Source organism: Panicum virgatum, chromosome 7N (genome assembly GCF_016808335.1).
Source record: "Panicum virgatum strain AP13 chromosome 7N, P.virgatum_v5, whole genome shotgun sequence".
In the NCBI taxonomy this organism is placed as follows: domain Eukaryota; kingdom Viridiplantae; phylum Streptophyta; class Magnoliopsida; order Poales; family Poaceae; genus Panicum; species Panicum virgatum.
This window is the reverse complement of record NC_053151.1, coordinates 9,615,549-9,630,364: the sequence shown is the minus strand read 5'-3', so window position 1 is coordinate 9,630,364 and position 14,816 is coordinate 9,615,549.

Below are 14,816 nucleotides of genomic sequence, written 5' to 3'. Positions count from 1 at the left end.
ACTAATTAAGCTACACAAGCTAACTAGTTACACTAGAGAGCAACTACACAAGCACAAGATATAGATGAATGTAAATACAAGGCTTGTGATTTGGAGAATGCAAACCACCGAAAAGAGTAGACAAAATTGACACGGTGATTTTTATCCCGAGGTTCACTTGGTTGCCACCAAGCTAATCCCCGTTGAGACAAGCTCCAAGGTTGCCGCCGATCCTCTTGCTAGTGGTGACTCTCAAGTCACACTCTCCCACGTGGAGTGCTCACACCGAGCTCTAGCACATGATCCGGCCGAACCACTTGTTGCTCTTCACGTCTCGCTCAACTAGAGTTGCTCTTCGCGGCTCCCGCGGGGTGAGCACAATACCCCTCACAATCTCTTCTCCGGAGCACCACACAATCTTCTTGCGGGCTTCAACGGAACCTCTTGCCACCAAGCCGTCTAGGAGGTGGCAACCTCCAAGAGTAACAAGCACACCGGCTTGCAACACGATCACCTAGTGCCACTCGATGCAATCTCTCAAAGCAATCGCACTAGAGTCGCTCTCTCACTCGATCGGATGATTACTATTAAGTTAGAGTGAGTAGAGGGCTCTCAAGCACTCTCACACATGGACACCAAGTCCCCAAGGTGTTCAGCCACCACAAATGGCCGGCTACACCCTCTATTTATAGAGGGAGGCCCCAAACTAGCCGTTACCTCACAACCCCGTCGAAACAGAGCACTCGCGGACTGTCCGCTTTACAAAAACCGGACTGTCCGCCATTCAAACCCAACGACTAGATCTGTAATGATAATGTGTCAGAGTCGACCGTTAGAGCCCTTCGCGGACTGTCCGCGCCATACTTGCGGACCGTCCGCCGTTCAGATACTCCGAGCACTCAGAGAGACAGCGTCTCTGGACAAACTTAAAGTTTGAGGGGCGGACCGTCCGCACCCCTTGAGCGGACCGTCCGCCCTTCACAACGTGCAACCCACCAGAAGCAAAAACGTCTCTGGTCATTTTCTCAACTGACCGGCGGACCGTCCGCTCCCCAATGGCGGACCGTCCGCCCTTCACTCTTAAATCCCACCAGGGACCCAACACGTCTCTGGTCAAAATGTTAAGTGACCTGCGGACCGTCCGCGACCATGGGCTGGATCATCCGCAGTCCAACCTTTCAGCCCAAGCCAGAGAAACAACCTCTCTGGACAAAAAGAATTAAACTAGCGGACCGTCCGCACAACAGGGCCGGACCGTCCGCCCGTCAATTCTTTTTCCCTCAAGTTGGTCAACCACAACTCCAACACTTTCTCCTCTGCATATGTGCCAACAACACCACGTGAACAACACCATGTGCATGTGTGTTAGCATTTCACAAACATTTTCAAAGGATTTTCACTTGATCTCACCACGCCACTCGATCCTAACAACATCGCAATGTTAGAACGCTCAAGTGGCACTAGATGACCGATATGCAAACAAGTTTGCCCCTCTTGATAGTACGGCCATCTATCCTAAATCCGGTCATGCACTTCTCTACACAACCTTTGACCGGTGAAATGAAATACCCTACAAGTCATACCTTTGCCTTGCGCATTCCATTTCATCTTCCCAAATGTTGATGCCACACAAGCACCAAACTCCATCAAGCCTTTTGATCATCATCATGAGTCAACACTTGGCTTGATCTTTCTTAAATGATATGATCCACTCCATATCATCACATGACCTCTTTGGTCCATCGATCTTGACCTTGCTCGCTCTTCACCATTGCCTCGGTCCATCAGCGCCAAATCTTGCCCAAGCTTCACCGCCTCGCGGTCCCTCGCTTCAAAGCCTTGACTTGCCCTTCTCCATTGCAACCGGTCCATCAAGCCAAGCCTTGTCTTGATCTTCTCCACTTTGGTCACATTACTCCATGTCATGTCTCATATGCAATGAGCTCCTCGATCACACTTTATGAGCATAGCATCAATCCTTAGTCATTTCTCCTCCATGGCACATGTTGCTCATACTAGTGTCTTTGTGTGGACTAATCTCCTGTGTATCTCAACATAAACACTTATTAGTCCACCTAAGTTGTCACTCAATTACCAAAACCAAACAAGGGCCTTTCAAAGGCGCCAAAGGCGAAGACGAAGGCAAGTGAAGAGAGGCGAAGACCAATGCGCCGTTTGCGAAGTCAAAGACCAGCAAAGGAAGGCGTAGGAGAGCAAGCGCTTCAGAAGCCGCGAAGGGATCGTGTTCGCCGAATGATGATATGCAAATCTGGGCCCGATGGGCTGTAATGGGCCCAATGGGCAGAAGGGGCCTGGATGTAATCTACTAAATGATGTAAAAATATGGTTGTGCCCCGAGAATATACCGGGAATATAGTTGTTAGGGGGCATTACAGTGTAATAACAGAGGGTGGTAGGTGAACCGTCACCTATAAATACCCGACCCCTGTACATTGATGGGACACATTGAATACAGAGAGAGAATCATTCGTACTGTGCGAAGCCTCGTTTCAGATTTGGAGTTGTTCTCTTCGTCTGGTGCGCACTTTCCTCACTGTTGTGGTGTTTGTCCATTCCGGAGGCACTCTCCACCAACAATTTGGCGCCCACCCGTAGGTTCGACACACCACGCCACACCACATGGCGGCGAAGAAGAAGGGAGATGCTACTACCACTTTGATAGACACGACAACGACGACGACACCTCCGCAAGACGAAGCCGCCGCCGAGCAAGATCCCGCAACCGGCAACGAAGACATCACCGTCGAACACATCGCAGAAGGACAACACGAAGTCGATCTGCTGGACCTTAGCATCTCTGCCGAAGACATCGCTCCAATGCGAAGGGTTGATGCTCGCCTCGAAGAGGCGCGAAGAGCCAAGAAACAAGCTCTTCAGGAAGAAACTATGGAGCCTCAAATCATCACGAGGGCGAAGGGGAAGGAAATAATGTTGACTGAAGTAGAAAGGCAAGAGCAGTACAACAAGCTGCAAGAAGAAGAGCTCGACTGCAAGGTGTTACAAGAGAAGATCAGAGCACAACGATTGCTGCTCGAAAAAATGCAGGCACCGCAGCCGCCGCAGCCACTGCCGAAGGACACGGTCGCAACGAACCCACCAGGACATGCACCATCAAGGGTCCGAACAAGGACTATACCAATCGAAGAGATCTTTGACCAGTCTGAGCCAGAGGAGGAAGGGTATTATCGAAGGGGCCACCCGCGAAGAACGCCATTGTTCGAAGAGCTAGAAGAGATACAATGGCCTCATTGTCTCAACCCAGCAGTACTGCCTCAGTTTGACGGTGAGGCCGACCCTGAAGAGTTTCTCCTGAAGTACGAAGCCACCATAGAGGCAGGAGGAGGAGGCACAGCGTGCAAGGCGAAGGCACTTGTCCTCGCGCTGCGAGGACTGGCTCAGCGATGGTATGCAAACATACCCCCAGGAAGCATTCTATCATGGAACCAGCTTCGTTCCCAGTTGCGCTCAAGTTTTCGAGCCATCAGGCCCGACGAAGTCACATCCTGCGACTTCCATAACTTGAAGCAAGGAAGCATGACCTTACAAGAGTACCTTCAGAGTCTGATAAAGCTTCACGCAAGAGGTCCAGACGCCACCGACCAGAGCATTATTGACTCAGTAGTCAATTGGATCAGCCTCGGCCCATGCGGGGAGTACTTAACCCGACGAAGGCCGAAGACAGTTACCAAATTGTTCGAGATAATGCAAGAATATTGCATATCTGACCGTGCGAAGAGGCAGAAGCTCGAAGAAATGAATGAGAAGAGGAAGTCAAGGAACAGCGAGAGGTCGCACTAGAAACCATGGCACTCCGACCAGTCCAAGCAAAAAACTGTCAATACCGTCTCCAAGGAGGAGTCACGCGAAACCAGGCACCACAAGAACAAGAGTGCCAGAGATCACTGCGAAGACAGATCTAGCAGCGAAGATAGATCTGGCCGCGAAGATAGATCTGGCCGCGAAGACAGGTCCAACCGCGAAGATAGATACAATCGCGAAGACCGCTACCAGAAAGGCCGAAGAGAAAAGGGGGGCCGAAGGGAAAAAACACCATTTTGATATTTCCATGGCAAGGACCAAGGTCATTGGACCAATGAATGCCCAATCGCAATTGAAACGAAGGCAGAGCTCGAACGCAAAAATGCCCAGTCAGCAAAACCAGTAAATTACACTTCGCAACCACCGCATCAAGTTCCCCTACCACCCACCACTTGGACCCCAACACCAAATTGGCCAGTATCTTACCCAGTCTACAACTACAACCCATCATACACACCTCCAATGTCATTGCCTTCGCAACAATCCATGCCACCACCTTCGCACCAGCTGATACCGATGCTACCCACTCCGCAGTACGCCAACACATGGTCATGGAGCTCCACGCCCTTACCTCCACCACCGAAGCTCGAGCCAGGATAGATACCAGAAAGAGCAGGCGACGGACCTTCGGCAGCATGGTTAACATCATCAACGCCATCTCCGGAGGATCCAACGAACCGGTGCATGAGACGAAGAGGCAGCGCAAAGAATACTTCAGAACTGTTTCTCATGTGAGCGAATGTAAATGCTTCCGAACTCCGTGGTCGCATATCCCGATATCCTTCACACAGGCGGATCTTCGGCTGCAACACTACTCTCACAATGACCCCCTCGTCATTAGAGCCAACATTGGCAAGAATTCAGTACACTTCGCTGGGAATGATGTGGGAAGAATCTTGGTCGACAATGGCAGCTCCGCAGACATTCTGGTATGGCAGTGCTTCGTCAAGATGGGGTTCACAGAGCAAGCTCTGAAGAAATCGCAGTACCCGCTCATTAGCTTCGGAGGCAAAAGGATCGAAGCCCTCGGCAAGATAGAGCTCAATGTCACGTTCGGTGAAGGGGCCATGCAAAGAACAGAAACAATAACCTTCGATGTGGTAGACATCAACTACCCCTACAATGCCATCTTCGGCCGCAACACGCTGGTGAAGTTCGCAGCTGTAATCCATCAGCCGTATCTATGCATGAAGATACCTTCGGCAGGGGGAGTCGTGACTGTCTACGGCAACCAAGAAGAAGCACGCAGATGCGAAGACAATGCATACAACACCAACAAGACTGTGCACGCCATTGAAGCATCCGAAGAGGACACCGAAGAATTTGTTGGCGAAGACATGCACAAGAAAAACGAAGGAGTGTCACCAGTAGAACACACAAAGAAGGTACCGTTATGCGAAGATGTGCCTGATCGTATGGTGATCATCGGCAAGGAGCTCGAGGAGCACGAAGAGGCAAGACTCATACAGTTTCTGAGGAACAATCAAGACGTCTTCGCATGGTCTTCGTCGGACCTGTGAGGTGTCAGTCGAGAAGTTATTGAGAATACGCTTACAGTCAACCCGAAGGCAAAACCGATAAAGCAGGGGCAGAGGTCAATGTCCGAAGAAAGGAAGAAAGCAGCACAGGGCGAGGTGCAGAAGTTGCTAGACGCAGGCGTCATTCGCGAGGTGCAATACCTAGAGTGGTTGGCAAATGTTGTCATTGTACTGAAGAAGAATGGGAAATAGAGAATGTGCATCGACTTCACCAACCTTAACAAGGTTTGTCCGAAGGATGAATACCCCTTGCCTCGCATCGACACATTGGTCGATGCGACGGCCAGCTCAGAAATGCTGAGCATGCTGGATTGCTTCTTCGGCTATCACCAGATTTTCATGAATAAGGGGGACGAAGAGAAAACCAGCTTCACCACTCCCTTCGGGACATACTGTTACATCAGGATGCCAGAAGGCCTTCGCAACGCAGGCTGTACATTTAACAGAACGATCAAGAAGGTGCTCGGGAATCAGCTAGACAGAAACATCTCCGCATGTGTGGACGACGTGGTCGTTCGAAGCAGGAAGAGGGAAGATCACATACAAGATCTTCGTGAAACATTTGCAAACCTTCGCTGGCACGGACTAAAGCTAAATCCTGAAAAATGTGTCTTCGGTGTTCGAAGAGGCAAGTTGTTGGGCTGTATGATCACTGAAAGGGGTATAGAGGCGAACCCTGAGAAGATCGAGGCAATCAGGCGGATGAAGCCGCCAACCACAAAGAAAGGGGTCCAAAAGTTGACAGGTCGATTGGCTTCGTTGAACAGATTCATCTCTAGGTCGGCAGAAAAGTGTCTCTCATTCTTCAAGGCATTGAAAGGAGCTGGCAACATGCAATGGGGCGAAGAGCAAGAGAAGGCTTTCGAAGCCTTGAAAGCATACATAGAAAACCTGGCAATCATGTCTAGCCCTTCGGAGAAGGCAGAACTCTTGTTGTACATCGCCACTTCGGGTGTCGCGGTCAGTGCAGCTCTCGTCGAAGAGAGATCAATCGAAGGCGAATTTAAGCAAGTTCCCATCTATTTTGTCTCCGAAGCCCTGAGTGGCTCGAAACTATTATACTCCGAAATGGAGAAAATGGCTTATGCAGTTGTCATGGCTTCGCGGAAGCTTCGCTACTATTTCCAGAGTCACAAGATAAAAGTTCCAACTTCGGGATATGTTTGAAAACAAGGAGGCCTCCGGCAGAATAGGCAAATGGGTCACAAAGTTGGCGGAGCACACAATTGACTTCGTCCCCAGAATAGCAATCAAGTCCCAGGTCTTGGCAGAATTCATTGCAGACTGGACTCCAGCGATGCCTTCGCAAGAATCACCGAAGTTAGAATCAATATGGTAGGTTGAATGTGATGGGCATACCAAAGAGATGGGGCAGGGGCATCGGCAATCCTCACGGCCCCTTCGGGCACACAGCTGAAATATGCGGCGAGGCTTGACTTCAAAGGGTGCACAAACAATGTTGCAGAATACAAAGGTCTGCTCTTAGGTCTTCGCAAAGCAAGAGCGCTAGGAGCGCGAAGGTTGTCCGTCAGATCCGACTCTGAGCTAATCACAGGGCACATCAATAAATCTAATAGAGCACTGAAGCCGGAGCTAGCAAAGTATCTAGCAGCTGTCCGAAGCATGGAGAAGTTTTTCCTCGGATTCAGCATACGAAGCTTCCCAAGATCACAAAACAAGCAAGCCGATATACTGGCGAAGGCCGCAGCTCAATACGATCCATTGCCACCCGATGTGTTCTTTGAAACATTGAAGCAGGGCTCTGTCAACTGCACCGAAGAGCCTGTAAAATTCATCAATGCCATAACCAGCGAAGACTGGAGGGCCACCATAATGGCCTATCTGTGAGGGCATTTCATCCCGGAAGATAACAAGGAAGAAAAGAGAATGGCTCTTCGTGCCCGCAACTACAAGATCATCAACAAAAACCTATATCGAGGGGGTGTCTGAAGATAACAAGGAAGAAAAGAGAATGGCTCTTCGTGCCCGCAACTACAAGATCATCAACAAAAACCTATATCGAGGGGGTGTCTGCGCACCCCTCCTGAAGTGCATCTCTTGCGAAGAAGGCAGACAGTTGCTCGAAGAGATTCACGCAGGCATGTGCTCTTCGCATATTGCAACAAGGGCATTGGTAGGCAAAGCTTTTCGCGAAGGCTTCTACTGGCCTTCGGCGGTTGCAGATGCGCACGAAGTGGTCCGAAAATGCCCAAATTGCCAAAGGCATGCACCGTACAGCAAATTTCCACCAGACGAAGTGCAATTATTGCCTCCGGTGTGGCCCCTCGCTCGATGGGGCATCGACATTGTAGGGCCTTTGCCCACAGTGCCAGGGAACTACAAGTATGCTGCAGTCGTAGTAGAATATTTCTCGAAGTGGGTCGAAGCTAAGGCTCTCAGAGATATCACAGCCGGAGCCTTGCGGAAGTTCTTCTGGCAAAACATTGTATGCCGCTTCGGCGTACCAAAGGAGGTCACCGTAGACAACGGCAAGCAGTTTGATTGCGCCACATTCAGAGACTTCACCACACAGTTGAGGACGAAGCTATGCTTCGCTTCGGTCTATCACCCGCAATCGAATGGCGCGGTGGAAAGGGCCAACGGCGTCATCTTCGCAGGCATAAAGAAGAATATCACCGAGCTGCCGAAGGAGAAGTGGATCGATGAGCTACCAAGGGTAATTTGGTCCCACAATACGACATAGTCAAGAACCACGAAGTTTACTCCGTTCAAGCTCTTGTATGGAGAAGAGGCTGTCACGCCCGAAGAAATCAAGCTCAAATCTTGGAGGACTTCCGAAGGGACAGACAATATAGAGGAAGACATAAAGCCTTCAATCGACACAATCGAGGCAGGAAAGATGCAAGCGGCAATCAACCTTGGCAAATACCAAGAAGAAACTCGAAGATGGAAGAACAAGAAGGTGAAGCCCAGGGAGATTCAAGAAGGGGATCTTGTGCTTCGCAGAATCCCGAAGGCCAAACAGAAAGGGAAAAATGCACAATAAGTGGGATGGACCATTCATTGTCGCCTCCATGGTGAGACCAGAAGCCTGCAGACTTCGCACGCTGGAAGGCGTCGACGACCCATACTCATGGAACAAAGATATGCTGCAAAAGTACTATGTGTAGGAATAATGTAAAAGCCCGCGGAGAAAAATAACCGAAGGGGCTCAATAGCTTAGCATTTATTTCCGCAATTTTTTATTTCATTTTCTATTTGCGAGACATTTGCACAATGTAATCGAAGGGACCGTACTCTTTTCCTCACGGGGGAAGCCTTCGAACGTTCACTCTGGACGTCGGAGGTGTGAGGTTTTTAACAAGGCGGAACCCTGTGTAACCCCTTGTGAAATATAAGCAAGGTCCCCCGAAAAGAAAAATCTCTCAGGAACAGGAACATGGTGAAGGCACCGAAGCGTCTATCCCTCTTCGCCAAGCGAAGAGGGGAGTCATCGGCGCATAAAGCAAGCGATAACGCTTGAAAGAAGTAAGCACAGGGTGCAATCCCGGATAGGGGTTTTGCTCCCCTTAGCTTTACTTCCAACTAATTTAATAGTGAAGTCCTTGCGAGCGAAGAGCCAAAGGCAGAAAATTTCGAAGACATAAAAGTCCTTATGAGCGAAAAGCCTAAGGCAGAAAAAGCCCTTAATAGCGAAGAGGCCAAGGCAGAAATTCGAAGACATAAAAGTCCTTATGAGCGAAAAGCCTAAGGCAGAAAAGTCCTTGTGAGCGAAGAGCCCAAGGCGAAAAGTTCGAAGACATAAAAGTCCTTATGAGCGAAAAGCCTAAGACAGAAAAGTCCTTGTGAGCGAAGAGCCCAAGGCGAAAAGTTCGAAGACATAAAAATCTTCATGAGCGAAGAGCCTAAGGACAGTAAAATTCTCTTGTGCGAAAGCCTAAAGTCGAAATCTCGCACATAAAAATTCATCGCCCCCCGCAAGTCGAACGAAGGGGGGGTGGCGCTTCGCAAAACCTACACACGCTCGACTGCGGCGTCGGCGACGTTCATCCTCTCGCCCGTGCAAAAGTGGGGGTGGCGCTTCACAAAATACAAATTTGCACAGTCAAAGGATAAAACGAGGAAACATAAATATACTCGTTGCATATAAAAAGCACGGTTCACGTTACAAGAAAAATTACACTTCGCAATAAGAGCGAAGAAAATGTAAATATATACTTCGCATGAAAGCGAAGAAAGATACAAAATTTATTCTCTTCGCGCTAAATCGAAGAATCCACAAAAACCAGTTCATGAAGTTACATCTGAAGTTTCTTCGTCGAAGATAATGCGGTCCAAGTCAGATATGACTTCGCGGACCGCGACATCTATTATCTCTTCGGCAGTACGGTGAAGAAATGTTTCAAAGTCATCCCCTGCAAGCGAGGGCACCTTAACATTAAGAAGAGCCTTCGTCAAAAATCCCTTGGCGACGGTACATGAATTCATGCGGAGCAATCATGTCTTCAACAGGCTCTAGCTTCGGCTCTAGATGGCCCATGGGCGCTTTATAAAACCTATCGGTGTCCAAAAGACGTTTTATTTCACGGCGAAGCCGGTGCTCAGACAGAATTTTTGCGTGTTTTTCGGGATCGCGCTAAAATTCTGCGAAGAAACGCTTCGTATCGGTGTTCCGATATTCATAAACGCGCTCTCGATCAGACCAAAACTCATCAAATGAAAGCCAAGGGCGACGGGCACGGGCTTTTTCCCAAGTTAAACTAGAAACATAAAAATTCCCGCGTTTCAAGCACCAAGGAACAATACCTTCGGTGATCCGCGCACGGGCCAACGCAAGGTCCTGCGCAGACACCGAAGGCGTTAGATACAATGATACTTTTGTTTTCAATACAACACTATTACAAAAAAGAATCACTCCGCCTTCGGTCATCACACCTCGCCGGTCTTCGGCACATCGTCCGCTTGCCCCCCGCCATCTTCGCCCTCGCCATAGCCAGGGGCTCCGTCTTCGTCGCTGGCGGGAGCGCCGCTGTGCAAGTTGCTGGCTTCAGCCTCGCCAAGGAAGCCTCGAGCGAAGATTTCAGCCTTCTCTTGAATCTAATAGAAGTCAAACATGTTAATCAGCGAAGACGATAACAAAAAGTGAACTTTGGGAAAAGCGAAGTGGTACCTGATCCTTCATGCGCTCCAGCTCCACATCAACAAGTCCCTGCCCCTTTTCATGGAAGTACTTCGTGAAATTCTTGGCGATATTCTTCGGCAGAACAGAAAGGGATTCGGGGCGCAAGGAGTCCAACGAAGGCCATTCGAAACACGAGTCCCGAAGAAGTCGCAGCTGAGCCTTCACGATGCCCGTCGAAGAGCTGCTGCTCTCCGCTGGAAGCAAACGGCAGACGGCAACACTAAGAGTACGTGCCGCAACCGTAGCGGACAGCTCGCATTTGAAGTCCGCGCCAGATCTGGCCATCGCCATGGAGGCACAGATCCAACAGAAGAGCTCCGCCACTTCGACATTTTCCTCTTGCGATATCTCGGGGGGTCAATAGCGAACTTCCCGAGCAGGCCGTGCATGTCAGTCTGCACCAAATTTGCGAAGGAGCTGATAGTGGTGCGCCATCGCTGGACAACATCCTTCCCGCGGGCACGCTGGTCTTCGGCAATCTTCCGGGCCTCTTCAGCTTCCGCTCTGGCTTTTTCAGGGCTAGCCTTCGCCTTTTCCGCCACGCGAGCATCCTTCCGGGCGGCTTCGGCAGACTCAGCATGGCTCTTCGCCTCGGCGCGTGCGGCAACGAGGGCCTCCTCAAGAGCTGTTTTCTCCTTCTCGAGGCTAGCCACGCGCTCCTCTACCCCCGCCAAATGCGAAGTTCACTCGTTGTTGATCCTGAGTTGACGGGACGCGCAGCAGGAAGCAACGAAGGCCTTCAGAGAGAGGTCTTCGACGTCCTGAATAATTTAGCTCACTCCGGAGGCCATCAGGCATTTCTCCATAAGGGGAAAGCCGAAAGCGGAGCCGGCTTCGGCGAGGAACCTCCTCTCCCGATCACTGCTCGAAAACCGAAGACTGCCGACGATGTTGCCCCCGATCAGCTTCGCGTCAGGCATCCCGAGAGTGGCAGCCACCTCAATAGAATTGGAGGTGCTTACATGGTAGCTGCTGCTCTCTGTTGAGGTGGACGTCGCAGGCCTTCGAATAGAGGACCTGGAAGGAGGAAGCTGGCTGCCCTCGCCGACACCGCCAGTTGGGCCCGTCTCAGGGGCGGCGGCATGCTTCTGGGGACTAGCGCTGGACCCCTCTACGTCCTCGCCGCTGGACGACAACGACGAACCCGAGGACATCGACGTCGATTTCGGAGAGGAAGGAACTGCAGGCGAGGTGTTCACCGGGGCTTCGGGGGCCGCGAAAGCGGACTAGTTCTCATGCGCCGGCTCCTTGTCGTTGTCGGGTTCCATGGCGCTGTACTCCAAGGTTGGAGGGAACTTCGCCCCTGGAGCGACAGCCGAAAGGGGAGCAGCAGCGATAGGAGGCGAAGTAGCAGCAGCGGGGCTCCCTTTAACCACATTGTCTTCGGAGTCCCCGGCGCTGCGAAGGGGCGACGAAGACAAAAAGTCAAGAAGCTTCGATCATTTCGCTCCGCCAGGGCCGGAGCCTTTCTTCTTCCGTTTTTTCTTCTCAAGTGTGGTAGTAATGCCACCGGGGCCTTCAGGTTTTCCACCCGCTTTTTGAACGGCGAGCAGAGCTTCGGCAGCACGTTGCGGGGCTTCGATCCCGAAGAAGGAAAAGACCCGATTGCCTCGCGCACTGGCAAGCTTGGACAGCAGTAAGTCATACTCATTCCCGGACACTTGTCCGAGCATCTCAACAGTATGGGTCTCCACCTCCGCTGCATCAATTTCTAAAAGACGAAGACAATATTTCATAACGCCTTCGCAAAAAAAAACTTATGTTCTTTTTGAAGTCCGAAGACTTCGCTGAAGTTGGGCATTGGAAGCCCGTAAACTTCCTTCTCCGAAGGAGCCCAGGAGGAAATGGTCCAGCCTTCTCTCAAGGGGAAGCACCCGCATGCGACGAATTCTTCCGTGATGTCACGCATGCTAAGCACTTTGGACACCCCGCGAAGAACGGTCATGTACGCTTCGTGATCGGGGACGCGGGCCACGTCCACCTTCGGGGTGTCGCCCAAGTTGCCAAGCTTTCGGGTGACCAGAGGGTGGCGCTTCGTCTCAGGGTCGAGGGGCACCTTGTGATAGAACCAAAACGAAGACCAGTCCCCTGGCCATTTGTTCTTCGACGCCCCCCACGGGGCTGGGAGCAGTTTGTTGAAAGGCGAAGGTGTAGCACCCGTATTGGGGCTCCATCTCTGTTGATGTGCCGTCAATGCCTCAGACGGAGATACTCTTCGGCTGGTAGTGAACCCGCATCACCCGAGCGAAGTTCTCAGGGGTCGGAGCAATGCGGCAAGTCTTCGACAACCACATGAAGAGGTTGATGGGAGCAAAAGAGTTCGGGGTCATGTGATGGAGGAAGATGCCATACCGGGCGAAGATGTCGACGACAGCGGGATCGAGGGGTAAGCGAAGCCCAGCGGGAAAGAAGTCCTTAAAGACGACCACTTCGTCTTCTCGAGGCTTCGCGAAGGTGTCCGTCTCCGGGGCAACCCGTCCAAGGCCAGGAGTCAGTACTCCTTGCTTCTCCATTTCTCCAAGCATTGCCAGAGTCATCTTCGTCTGGCCGAAGAAGGTGGTAGGCGGGAACTTTCTCTTCTTCGGAGCCATTGCAGGATCAGGAGAGTTCGCCGTAGCACAAGCGAAGGGAAAGGAGCTAAAACTGGGACGAAGAGGCTCAAAGGCTGAAGGAAGCGAGAGAGTTCGGCGCCGGAAAGCAAATGTGAGCGTACCCTCCCCCGCCCGGGCACCCTCACTTATATAGGAGGGGGACATGAAAAGCCAGTTTTACCCCTCCAGAATTTTCGCGGAGGGAGCGCGCGTGGAAGGACAATGTCGGAAATTCGCACCGGACGCCTCGTTCGACGCGTCGAAGGAAAAAGTCAAATTAATTTTAAGTAATTCATTAATGCATTTATTAATACGCCTCAGTGTCTGGTCCATTGCTTAGCAGGTGAATTGAGAAGACTCAGGCCTCGACGGTCCGCGAAACGATCGGTCGAGGCCCGAAGGGTGGCGCTTCGGGAGAAGAAGTCGAAGTCATCGTCCCTCCAAGGATGGGCGACGACTCCGAGGGGCTACTGTTGGGGGCGCCACCTTCGGCCATCGACCGAAGGCCCGCGCACAACTTGAATGCCACGACTAGGTCTTCTGCCGGCTCGGCAAGCCGAGCGAAGAGAGGCGAAGACCAAGGCGCCAAAGGTGAAGACGAGGGCAAGCGAAGAAGGGCGAAGACTAAGGCGCCAAAGGCGAAGACGAAGGCAAGCGAAGAAGGGCGAAGACCAAGGCGAAGACGAAGGCAAGCGAAGAGAGGCGAAGACCAATGCGCCGTTTGCGAAGTCGAAGACCAGCAAAGGAAGGTGTAGGAGAGCAAGCGCTTCAGAAGCCGCGAAGGGATTGTGTTCGCCGAATGATGATGTGCAAATCTGGGCCCGATGGGCTGTAATGGGCCCAATGGGCAGAAGGGGTCCTGGATGTAATCTACTAAATGATGTAAAAATACGGTTGTGCCCTGAGAATATACCGAGAATATAGTTGTTAGGGGGCATTACAGTGTAATAACAGAGGGTGGTAGGTGAACCGTCACCTATAAATACCCGACCCCTGTACATTGATGGGACACATTGAATATAGAGAGAGAATCCTTCTTACTGTGCGAAGCCTCGTTTCAGATTTGGAGTTGTTCTCTTCGTCTGGTGCGCACTTTCCTCACTGTTGTGGTGTTTGTCCATTCCGGAGGCACTCTCCACCAACAGCGGGGCTATAGCGGTTTCAGAGAGATGCCGCTATGAGATTTAGCGGGCTATATCTACATTTTTAGTAGCTGCCGCTAAATCCTATAACTCGCTATTTAAAATATTGGGTGGGACAAAGTCAGACGTAGGCAGCTTTAACTTTCAGAAAATATTTGGTGCAAACCTCCCATGCATATTTTCAAAAAACCGAAATGAGGCACATCCATACGCTACCGGAAACTTCTTCTTTGCCGTGTGCCCATTACTTTGCCATGTGCAATATCTCGGGCACACAGCAAGAAGCCTATTTACCGTGTGTGCACACGGCAAGAAAAAGCACGCGGCAAATCCATGCTTTACCGTGTGCTTTTTTCTGTCACACGGCAAAGACACAAAGAAAAACTCTACCGTGTGCCCTCATTTACGACACACGGTAGAGTTTTTCTTTCCTTTTTTTTGGATAAGTAGGGGTCTCGTGTGTTTTTTTTTTTGCGAAAGGGGAGGTATATATATTAAATAAGAGCACAGTACACCCCACCTTTTACAAACAAGACCTCAGGGAAAAAGAAAATTACAAAGAAGCCCCTAAAGCTACTGTTCA